Source organism: Peromyscus californicus, unplaced genomic scaffold (assembly GCF_007827085.1).
Source record: "Peromyscus californicus insignis strain IS unplaced genomic scaffold, ASM782708v3 Scaffold_5__1_contigs__length_169319896, whole genome shotgun sequence".
Classification (NCBI taxonomy): domain Eukaryota; kingdom Metazoa; phylum Chordata; class Mammalia; order Rodentia; family Cricetidae; genus Peromyscus; species Peromyscus californicus.
The window spans coordinates 29,547,330-29,557,361 of record NW_026294573.1 but is presented as its reverse complement, the minus strand read 5'-3'; the positions used below and the strand labels follow the sequence as shown (position 1 = coordinate 29,557,361).

Genomic DNA, 10,032 nt, shown 5'->3' with positions numbered 1-10,032 from the left:
TCCTTGACCCCTGCTCTGAGACTTACTGTACAGACTTTGTTCAGGAATAATGATTCCTGCCCATCACAGGGCTTGGGGTGAATGTAATCTCCTCATGGACCTGACTGGCTCTTTGTGCTGAGGCACTGGGAGGAAAATGCCTTTGTCTACGCCTCTCTTCTTGCCAGCATTCAGAGTCTGGTGTGTGCACATGTGTAGTGTGTGTGCACCCTAGTGGTGTGTGTGTGTGTGTGTGTGTGTGTGTGTGTGTGTGTGTGTGTGTTTGTGAGTGCGCGTGCGTGCACGCATGCTCATTCCCCTGCTCACTCATGTGTGATGGTGTGTCTGTCTCCTTCCCTCCCTGCAGCCTCCTGCTCACACAGATCATCTTGACCTTTCATTAGGTCACTTCATAATTGATGGAAATGTCCCAGGTACCTTCTCTTAACTCCAGGGTGATTATGACAATTATGATGATTATCAAGTAAAAGAGGAGAGAGAGAGAGAGAGAGAGAGAGAGAGAGAGAGAGAGAGAGAGAGAGGAGGGGGCTGAGGACTGGGGGGCTGGGAATTGCTGGAGAGCCAGGCAATGCTGTCATTAAGGGACATTGTGTGAGATGGTTCCCCTTCAAAAGGCAGCTGTGAAAAGGAGAGAGTGTCTTTTTTTTTTTTTTAAAGGCCCATTATGCAGGCAGCATGGGGTGCATAGTGCTGGCGGGAGGGACCGTGGGGTGTAATTAGGCCAGTGACAGCTAGAATTACACAGTTGTCTCTGCTAAGGTGCCACCTCTCTTGGGTGGGTGGGGGGGATGAGACAGGAACAGGTAATGGCTGGGAAGTTCTGGACCCTTGCCAAGAGTGCAAGGCCCTTTGGTGAGCCGGGATGACCTGGGGTTGAGCAGAAGGGACAGGGGGAGTGGGGGAGTGCTAGGCTACCACAGCTATTTATTTCTGGATCAGCGAGGAGGCCTCTGATTTTTGGAAGTCTTTTATGATGCTTACCGCCCCTTCCAGGCTTTTCCAGCATTCTCGCCCTGACAGGGAGTTGGCAAAGGAGAGGCAATTGTGTGGAAAGAGGAGGCGGATAAATCACTTCCCAGCCTCCCAGCTCAGGGGCCCCTGGCTCACCAGCAGGAGGGCAGCTTCAGCTCCTGGCTGGTATGTACAGAACTGTTTTCTGCCTCCCTGGTCCACACCACACTGTTGGCCCGGCAGACAGAAGTACCTGTTACTCCAGTCCTTTCTAGTCTACAGCAGAATGACTAGTGACTCAGTTTCCCCTTTTTGCTTCTGACCGAGGGCTTTCCTTGGACCTCAGCCTCTCTTTTCATCCGCCCCCCCCCCCCCAAGCTGTCTGGGATTAAATCCTGTCATTTAATGTCAGCTCGAATTTGGTGCTGACTTCTTTGTGCCCTAGTTTGGTTTGCCCACCTGGGACTCGAGGATTCTAATTGTCCTTGTGTGTCTGGGCTGCTGTGAGAATTACAGAAAACTCTGCACATAGATAATTTAGCTCACACATAGATGATTTAACTCACACAGTGAGGCCACAGGGACATGTCCTTTTCTTTTACTTTCAAAGCAGGCTCTCACTGTGTGACCGGGGATGGATGCAGACTGGTGATCCGCCTGTCTCACCTTTTGGAGTGCCAGAACCACCTTGTATACTCCAAAAGGTAAATTTTCCTTGAGGCCAGTCCCCATGAATGTTCTGTGAAGATGGTCCTTTACTGTCTCGAGCAATGAGGAATGGGGAATCAGGCTAGAGGCAGGCAGCTGATCCTGATCCCCTCCAGGAATCCGGATTTGGCCTCCCAGGGATGCTTACCTGAGTTTTCATTAATTCCTGCTTTCACTGTGTGTGTACCCAGTGCCCATGGCATGCCAGTTGTTACATGGGGCATGGCCATGCCTGCAGAGTTGTTGAGGGAATCCTAGGCCCCTTGAGCCTGTCTTGTCCAGAGCCTTGTTCCCCTCTGTCTAGATATTTAGGTTTGAGAATGTTCAGTAGGGAGGGCTACCTGGCTACCCCTTCAAGGCATGAGCTATCTTAAGAACAAATGGGGAGACTGGTATTTGTGGGTAGTAGAGACCTGAGGGCTGAAACTTGGTTCTTTTGGCAGTAGCCAAATATGGAGGGTCTTAGCACCTCAGACCTGAGGTCACTGGTTCGAGAATAAGCGAGCACTTTCCTCCATGTCTGTATCCCAGCTCCAAGCAAGCTTTAGTTCATAGGCCACCAGGTCACTACTATCCACCAGGGTTGACTTTTAAAGTTATTATTACTTAAAAATAAATCTCAAACTTTATCAGGCAGAGTCAGAACCTCAGTCTCCTGGAACTCATAGCGCCGTTGTTTAGATAAGTTTAAATGAGCTGTGATTAAGCTAATTTTGAGGTAATTAACTTGGGGAAGGAATCCTTCACTTCTTAAAATTCTAAGTGACTATTCACTGTAAGAGGAGCATCCACAGAGCAGCCGCGCGGCTTTCAGGAGTCCCGCTTAATTAAAACATAAGGAACTCAGCCACAGAGCAAGAGTTTAACGTCATTAATGAAAAATGAATATTCTTTATCTAATTACACAGCACAATTAATTGGAGTCTCCAACCACAGAGGCGGGGGAGGGCAGGGGAAGCCATGAGAAAGCCGTCTCCTGCTCCCATAGACCTCAGGAAGGCTTAAGCCTGCCTAGGCCCTTTGAGGTTTCCTGGAAGGTCAGGGCCTCCCTGGTGCTGAATAGCTGTGCACAGAGCAACTACATTGTCTTTGCCAGCTCCCTGTCACCTGTGGGTACCTGGGGTCTCTTTGGTGGCAGTTGAAGCCTATGTCAGCCCGCCTTACCTCCTGTATTCATCTGTAGATTCAACAACTTTATTGAGTACTCTCGTTCAAGATGGGATAAAGTTTTAAGGAAGCATGTGGGTTTGAATCCTTACTCTGAGTCTGCTAGATGTGGGTAGACTGTCCGTGTCTTCATTGTCTCATCTGTAAAATGGGACCCACAAGAGCCCTGTCACTATATGAAGGTTTACGTGGATGAATGAATATTCAAAAGGCACTCGTGACAGTGCCAGGCATATAGGAAGGGTTGGTAATAAGATTTGCTATGTAAATAAATACAAGCCAGGGTGAAGGCATCGATGGAGAACAAGAGGCAAGAGGGTGCATTCTCCAGGACGGCTGGTTTCAGACAGTGTTCTGAGTGGAGGGTGGACACAGGACATGGCTGCTTCTGTGTCCTCCTCCCTCCCCGCCCTGACCGCCCCCCCCCCCAGCATCACTGTTGCTCTGAGTGCTGTTGACTTAGCTTTCTTTTTGACCTTCCTTCTGGGGGCTTCCTGAGTCAGCACTCACAGTAGTTACTTTTTCACTGTTGGGAATAATACCGGACAAGAGGCAGTTTAAGGACCCCTGGGACGGCTCGTGGGTGAAGGCGCTTCTGCCGATCCCTGGGACCCAGACGGCAGAAGGAGAGAACTGACTCTCGAAAGTTGTCCAGCGGCAACCTGGTACTGGCACTGTGTGCACTCATACTGCCCCTCCCCCACGTACCCCCCCACCCCCCCACTAAATAAAATGTAATAGAAATGTTTAAAGAAACAATTGAAGAAAGGAAGGAAGGCTCAGCTGGAGCTGCAGGTTGACTGGTCACATTGTATCCAAAGTCTCAATAGAGACAGACCACTTGGAACAGGGATATAAGACCTCAAGGTCCTGCCCCAGTGATTAGCTCCCTCCTAAAGGTCCCCACCCTCCCCAAACACTGCCACCAGCTAGGAGCCAAGCATTGAACCACGTGAGCCCAAAGTGGTCATTTGACAGTCAAAACCACAACGGCACTTATTCTTCTGTGTTTTCATCACGGCTCTCCAGTCAATCCAATTTTTACCCCAGGCAGGCAGCTCATCAGCTTTCTGTTGCTGTAATGAAGTACCCAAAAGACACAGTTTCAGAGGAGGAAAGATTTATTTAGGCTTATGGGTTCAGAGGGTCCATGGCTGCCCTCATTACGTAGGCCTGTGGTGGGGCAGAGCAGCATAACAGCTGGAGTGTTGCAGATATTGTTTACAGTGTGAGAAGAGGTGTCGTTGTGATTGGTTTAAAAAAGAGCTGAATGGCCAAGAGCTAGACAGGGGAGAATAGGCAGGACTTCCAGGGAAGGAGAGGAACTCGGGTTGAATCTCAAGAGACACCAGCGAAACGCAAGTTGGACGTACAGAACCAGAGAGAGGTAAAAGCCAAGTGGTAGAACATAGATTAATAGAAACAGGTTAATTTAAGTTATAAGAACTAGTTGGGAACAAGCTAAGCTAAAGGCCAAACTTTCATAACTAATAATTAGTCTTCATGTCATTATTGAGGAGCTGGTGGTCCCAAAAAGGGTCCGACAAGAAAGCTTACCACACTGGAGTGTGGGGATGAGGAAGGTGGCCAAAGAGAGCTAAGTAAATAGAGATACACACACACAGATAGACAAACACACACACTGAGTCTGGGGACAAATTATTCCCTCAAGGCCACACCCTCAAAGACATACTCCTTTTACCTAGATCCTACTACCTCCTACATTCCTACCACCACCCTCCCCAGATCATAAGATTATGAACCCATCATCTATTGATGATGTCAGAGTCCTCAGGATCCTGCTACCCCTCTACAGCCTTACTTCTAAACACTGCTGTACCGGGGGTGGGGGTGGGTGGGTGCTGCACCTTTAACATGCAAGCAACTCTTTAACATATGGGGAACATTTCAGATTCATGGCAAGGTGTCCTGGAGATGATTTGCCCAATCTATTTTATGATGACAAGCCTGAGGTCCAGGAGGCTGTAAGGTGGCTGCTTGGTAGGAGGGAAGCCTGGATTTCTGGGTCTAGCTTCAGTTCTTGCTCTCCTGGCTGGTCAGTATCTCATTCCTCTCAGTCTGCCGGGCTGTCAGCTCTTCCCCTGAGCCCTGTAGTTTGAGAGTTTCTTTGACATGTGCTGAGGAATCTGCCTTCCTTGATTCCTTTTTTTTTTTCTGGCCTGATTTTGGGAGATGGTAGTCTGGGAATCAAACAAGGGTCTTGGGTACCACTAATTCAGTTTCTAGTCTGACTTGAGGTGTTTTTCAGGAAGTTCCTCCTCCTCCTCCTCCTCCTCCTCCTCCTCCTCCTCCTCCTCTTTACCCCCTCTTTCTCTCATCTGTATAGAGCTAGGCGCAGAGAAAATCACTAAAGTCTAAAGACCAAGTAGGCTCCACCTCACGCTGGGCAGATGTGTTCAACCTTGTATCCTTTCTCTCCATCACCAGATCCTCTGGCTTAGCCAGTTCTGAAGAGGACCAAGGCTTGGGTTTGTGGCCCCAGGCCACATCTCAGCCCAGGCTTAGCATCCAATATGGGAGGCTAGTCACTAGGAAGTCATCCTTCACCAGACAGGTGGCCTTCTAAGCGTGCACTCTGGCTGTCCTGGAAGGACCCTCCACACCTGCTGGAGCTTTGCTGTGTTGCCCTCACTGGCTGCGGATGAGGCTGTGCCTTTGGTGTGGGGGCTGTGAAGAGGGGTGGGAGGCTTCCGGCTGGGCTACACCGATCACACTCCACAAACTGTTTCCACTTAATCTCTAAAGCGGTTTGACTTTGGCTTGGGGGAAGATAAAGAAGTGGCCCTGGGGAGGGGCCAGGCGCCTTGCGTGTGTAGGCAGAGACTAGCAGGCATAGAACAGATGAGAGCTCCTGAGAAGTGGCAGATGGAAGCGTGCTGCTGGCTGTCCCCAGGAATCCACCGCGACGGCAGGGTAATTTGGGATGTCCTCGGCATCCTGCAAAGTCCTTGGATTTTGGGGGACACCAGAACCTTCCCAAGGAACCTTGTCTCAGAGGGTCCCAGAGAGGACCCGGGGCTAAGAGTGTGCACCACGGGTGGCCATGCATACAAACGTCTGCTTTGCAGAGTAGGTGTCAGCTAAGGACACTGTCGTGGTTCCTGATTTCTCTCCTGAGTCTGGGTGCCTTCTGGGTTTCACTGTTTATGCAGATCTCTGTATCGACCTTAAAGCCATGGTCATTGTCTTGCAGCGAAAGACATCATTTTAGCAGCAAGGACAGAGTTCACGATGGGAGTCTTTGCCCCCTGTTCTAGGAGAACCGGGCTCTTCCGAAGCAGCTGCAAAGAGGCTGGGCAGAGACAGCCTCTCCGCTCCCTGTCAGGCCCAGCAGCTCCTTAATTTGATGTTTCTTAAGATAGCGGGAAGCTCCTCAGTGCCTTCGCACCAGCTCCGGTTTGTGTGAAATCAAACCGACTGCTCGAGTCCTCCTTTCAATCACCTGTCTGAATGGCTTGATTTAACTCTCCAGTCAGGACGATGGGCTTCAGTCACCGTTCATCCAAAAAAAGTGTGGGATGGGGGAGAGGGACATTCTTCCTCGAAAGCACTTTGCATGTTATTAAATAATAGCAACACTCCCCAGCTCACTGGGAGCCCTGGGGTGTGCTCTGAGAAGAGGCACCCAACCCATCACAAAGCTGTGATTTATCTTGGCAGTTTCTTTCAGATCCGCTTTGTAGCCCTGTTAGCAGAAGGACAAGTGACTCTTGACTTTGCAGGTGGCGGGAGAAGGTGCTGGAGGCAGCTGGGGGAATGCTGGTCAGACCTGATGGCGGTGCTCTAGACTGCCTGTGGGATGTTCCTCAGGGGAGCCACAGCTCTGGCCTTGGGTCTGAATGCTGGCACTGCAGATGTCTGGCTGTGGTGGCCCACGCCAAATCACGTGGCCTGCTGAGCCTCAGTTTTCTGCATTGTCCAGTGGGGAGAAGGACGGCAACCTGGTGAGACTGAGCGAGACAGAGATCGGTGTGGAAAGTGAGTCACAGAACACCTTGTACGAAGGCACTCTGGAATGTCTGGTAGGTGACCCGCGGCTCATTATCCTACTAAAGCACATACCCTGGAGGGGAGACTTAAGATGCTAATGAGATGTGCAGGTGATGTACAGAGCTGTGTGTAGAGCTACATGGAGCAAAGCATGCAGGGAAGCCTACACTACGCAAATGATACAAAAAGCCCGTACTGTGCAAATGAGCCCCAAAGCCCTAGCAGGACCGGAAGCATCTCCCTCCTCTTACTGATCCATAGAGAAGTGAGCAAGCCTCTGCTATGCCTCTCTGCCATGATGGGCTGCATCTCCTCAAAACCCACTCTGCACCCCATTGCTGACTCCATGGATTCTGTCAGAATCCCATCTACAGACCTGACGTGGAGGAGGAGGCTGGTTTCTGCAACTTTGTATGCTTAGTGCTGACACAACACCCAAATGAGGACATGGGGGGGTGGCTGGAACACGGCTGGCATCTGCTCACTGCTTCCAGGGTCTCTGTGGTGGAAGGCTGTGGAGGGGAACACACCATCAGACACAGGCTGCCACGCCCTCCTTACTGTCTCTTGCAGCCATATCAGCTATCAAAGGGTTGAAGTCCAGCAATCAAAAGCCCCCTTTTGGTTCACCTAATTAACCTGTCCAATCAAAATTCAACAGCTCATCCTAACACAGGGTTTTCCTTTTCCCTTTATAAGCTGCCATTTACCTATGGGCCACATCTCTCCTCTCTACCCTTGTCCCTCTGGGGCAAATACCCCTGCCCCCTCTCCCTTGCTCCCTTCCCCTTCTCCCTCGTCCTCTACCTCCTGTCTTTGTCTCATATTCCCTGCCCCTTGTCTCTCTGGGGCAAATAAATCTCCTTTGTGCTGAGAACTTGGTCTTGGGCCAGTCCCCATTGCTTTCAACAACAACAACAATAAGAACAAAACAACCCAAACCAGCCTTTGTATTGTGACATAGAAGCCCCGATCCTTTGTACTGTGTGGCCATTCCAGGGACGTTCTCCCTCTGCTCCAGCTCACTGCCTCCCTTGGAAATACTCTTTCTTAATAGATTTCCTCGCTTTGCTTGCTACTATCCATGTGTCTCTGTCCAGTTTCCTGTGCTAGGACCTAAGGATCCAGCAGCCCTCTGGAGGTGTCCACTGAGCCTGCGACATCGGATTGCTGTGAGAATATGAGGGAAGCCACATTGCAGTCGCCAGCTCCTGACAGGCTCAGCTGACTGACTTTCACTTGTGGAAGGTTGTGGGTACATTATCATTTCTGCGTATTGAGTGCCTGGTGCAGATAAGGTATTTACTCATTTGAATAAATGAAACTTTTATGAAAATGAAATTTATATATAGCCTTGAAATTTTACTTCCTCTAGCTCTACCTGGGACTTGCGAGCTTGAAAAACTGCACATTGTGACATGGGACCCTTATGCCTGGTCCAGGGCCAGGGCCAGTAAAGAACAACCCACAAGCCTAGCCTGCCTGCTTTGATGAATAATGTTGTGGCCACGCCCAAACATTTGCATATGCATATTGTCTGTAGCTGTTCCACCCCCTCCCTATATCTGGAGCCTCGCTGAGAGACTCCCGCAGAACAAGGCTGCAAATCATGACATATTTGTTACCTTATGCCTTTACAGAAAAAAAGATGGCTCAGTGGTTAACAGCACTCTCTACTCTTGCAGGGGACCCAGGTTTAGTTCCTAATACTCCCATCCAGTGACTCACAAAGGCTTGCAATTCCAGCTCCAGGGAATCTTACGCCCTCTTCTGGACTCTGCAGACACTTGCACTCCCTTTAGTGAAAAAAGATGGCTGACTTCTGGCTTAGGCCAGTGGTGTTTAGACTTTTGCCTGAATTACAATTATCTAAAGGATGTTAAATTCAGGTCGCTGAGCCCCATAGTGGAAAAGCCTCATTGAACCCAGGCTGTGCCAGGCCCCAGGGCTGGATGTTTCTAGCAAGTTCCTGGGTGACAGGGATGCTGCTGCTTTTTTGCTTTGTTTGTTTTTGGACAGGGTTTCATGTAGCCGAGGCTGACCTTGAACTCCTGATCCTATCTTCATTTTTTCCTCCAGTGCTGGGATTGTTGGTGTGTGCCACCACAGCCAGCTGAGAGCTGTGGTTCTGTGAAGCCCACTTTGAGATTCACTGGTTTGTGCTATTTCGTATGTCTACAGTGATTTCTTCTTACCTGCTCTGGCCGAAGGGCGAATTCCGCCCTTCTTGAAAGGTCAGTACAAAGGAGCCTCCAGGACACTATAAGAACTGGGTGCCTATGAACCAGACAACGGAACATACTGGGGATTCAACCCTGGTAAACAAAATGGCTAGACTGGCCATGTGTGACCCACTGTCTAGCTGGAGTATGGACAAGAGTAGAACTGTGGGGAAAACAGAGTGAACAGCGAACACACAGACGTAAATAAATACCACGTATTCCCATCTTGGTGGAAAGGTGGCAATGGACTCCGGCTGGAGGTTCTGAAATGCCTCTCAAAGGAAGTGACATTTAAGTTGAAATCAGAGGGTGAGAGGAGGCTACCCTGAAGAGAACACGGGAGATTCTTCTAGGCAGGTACCCTGGGGAGGGAAGGTGCTTACAGCATATCAAGAGGGGAAAGCCAATGTGATTGGCGCAAAGAGAGGGGGTCTGGAGCTGTAGGGGAGGGAGGCATAGAAGATGGTGTTCTTCAGCCTCGGCTACCTTCGTCTTAGTGTCACTGTGAGCTGAGTGGCCTTCCCACCTCTTGTTATTGGCCTTAGCCAGGTGTCTTAGTAGCCATCACAGCAGGTGATTATAGTTTCAAGCCTAGACCTTCAGAGTATCCTTATATCCCTGCTTGCTCCTTTGAGTCATGCAAGGAAAACACATTGAGACTGACCTGTTAGTTCTAAGGCATGGGGGACAGTCACTGAGGCCACATCAGATTACATCATCTGGCCAAGCTGATATGAGAACACATGGGCGAACATTCTTTTTTTTTTTTTTTTTTTTTTTTTTTTTTTTTTTTTTTTTTGGTTTTTCGAGACAGGGTTTCTCTGTGTAGCTTTGCGCCTTTCCTGGGACTCACTTGGTAGCCCAGGCTGGCCTCGAACTCACAGAGATCCGCCTGGCTCTGCCTCCCGAGTGCTGGGATTAAAGGCGTGCGCCACCACCGCCCGGCGGGCAAACATTCTTATTGCTGTTGGCC

General features: G+C 49.9%; 1 long non-coding RNA gene across 2 annotated transcripts; it reads left to right on the top strand.

Moving 5' to 3' along the window:
* The first annotated feature begins 285 nt into the window (after positions 1–285).
* Positions 286–9,423, top strand: LOC128096800 (uncharacterized). Of its 2 annotated transcripts, none has more exons than XR_008213748.1 (5): positions 286–413; positions 994–1,137; positions 1,565–1,655; positions 6,770–6,869; positions 7,938–9,423. It is a non-coding gene; the product is annotated as an uncharacterized LOC128096800 (long non-coding RNA). The 2 variants fall into 2 exon arrangements; XR_008213747.1 differs by having other exon boundaries at positions 1,562–1,655.
* Positions 9,424–10,032: the final 609 nt, after the last annotated feature.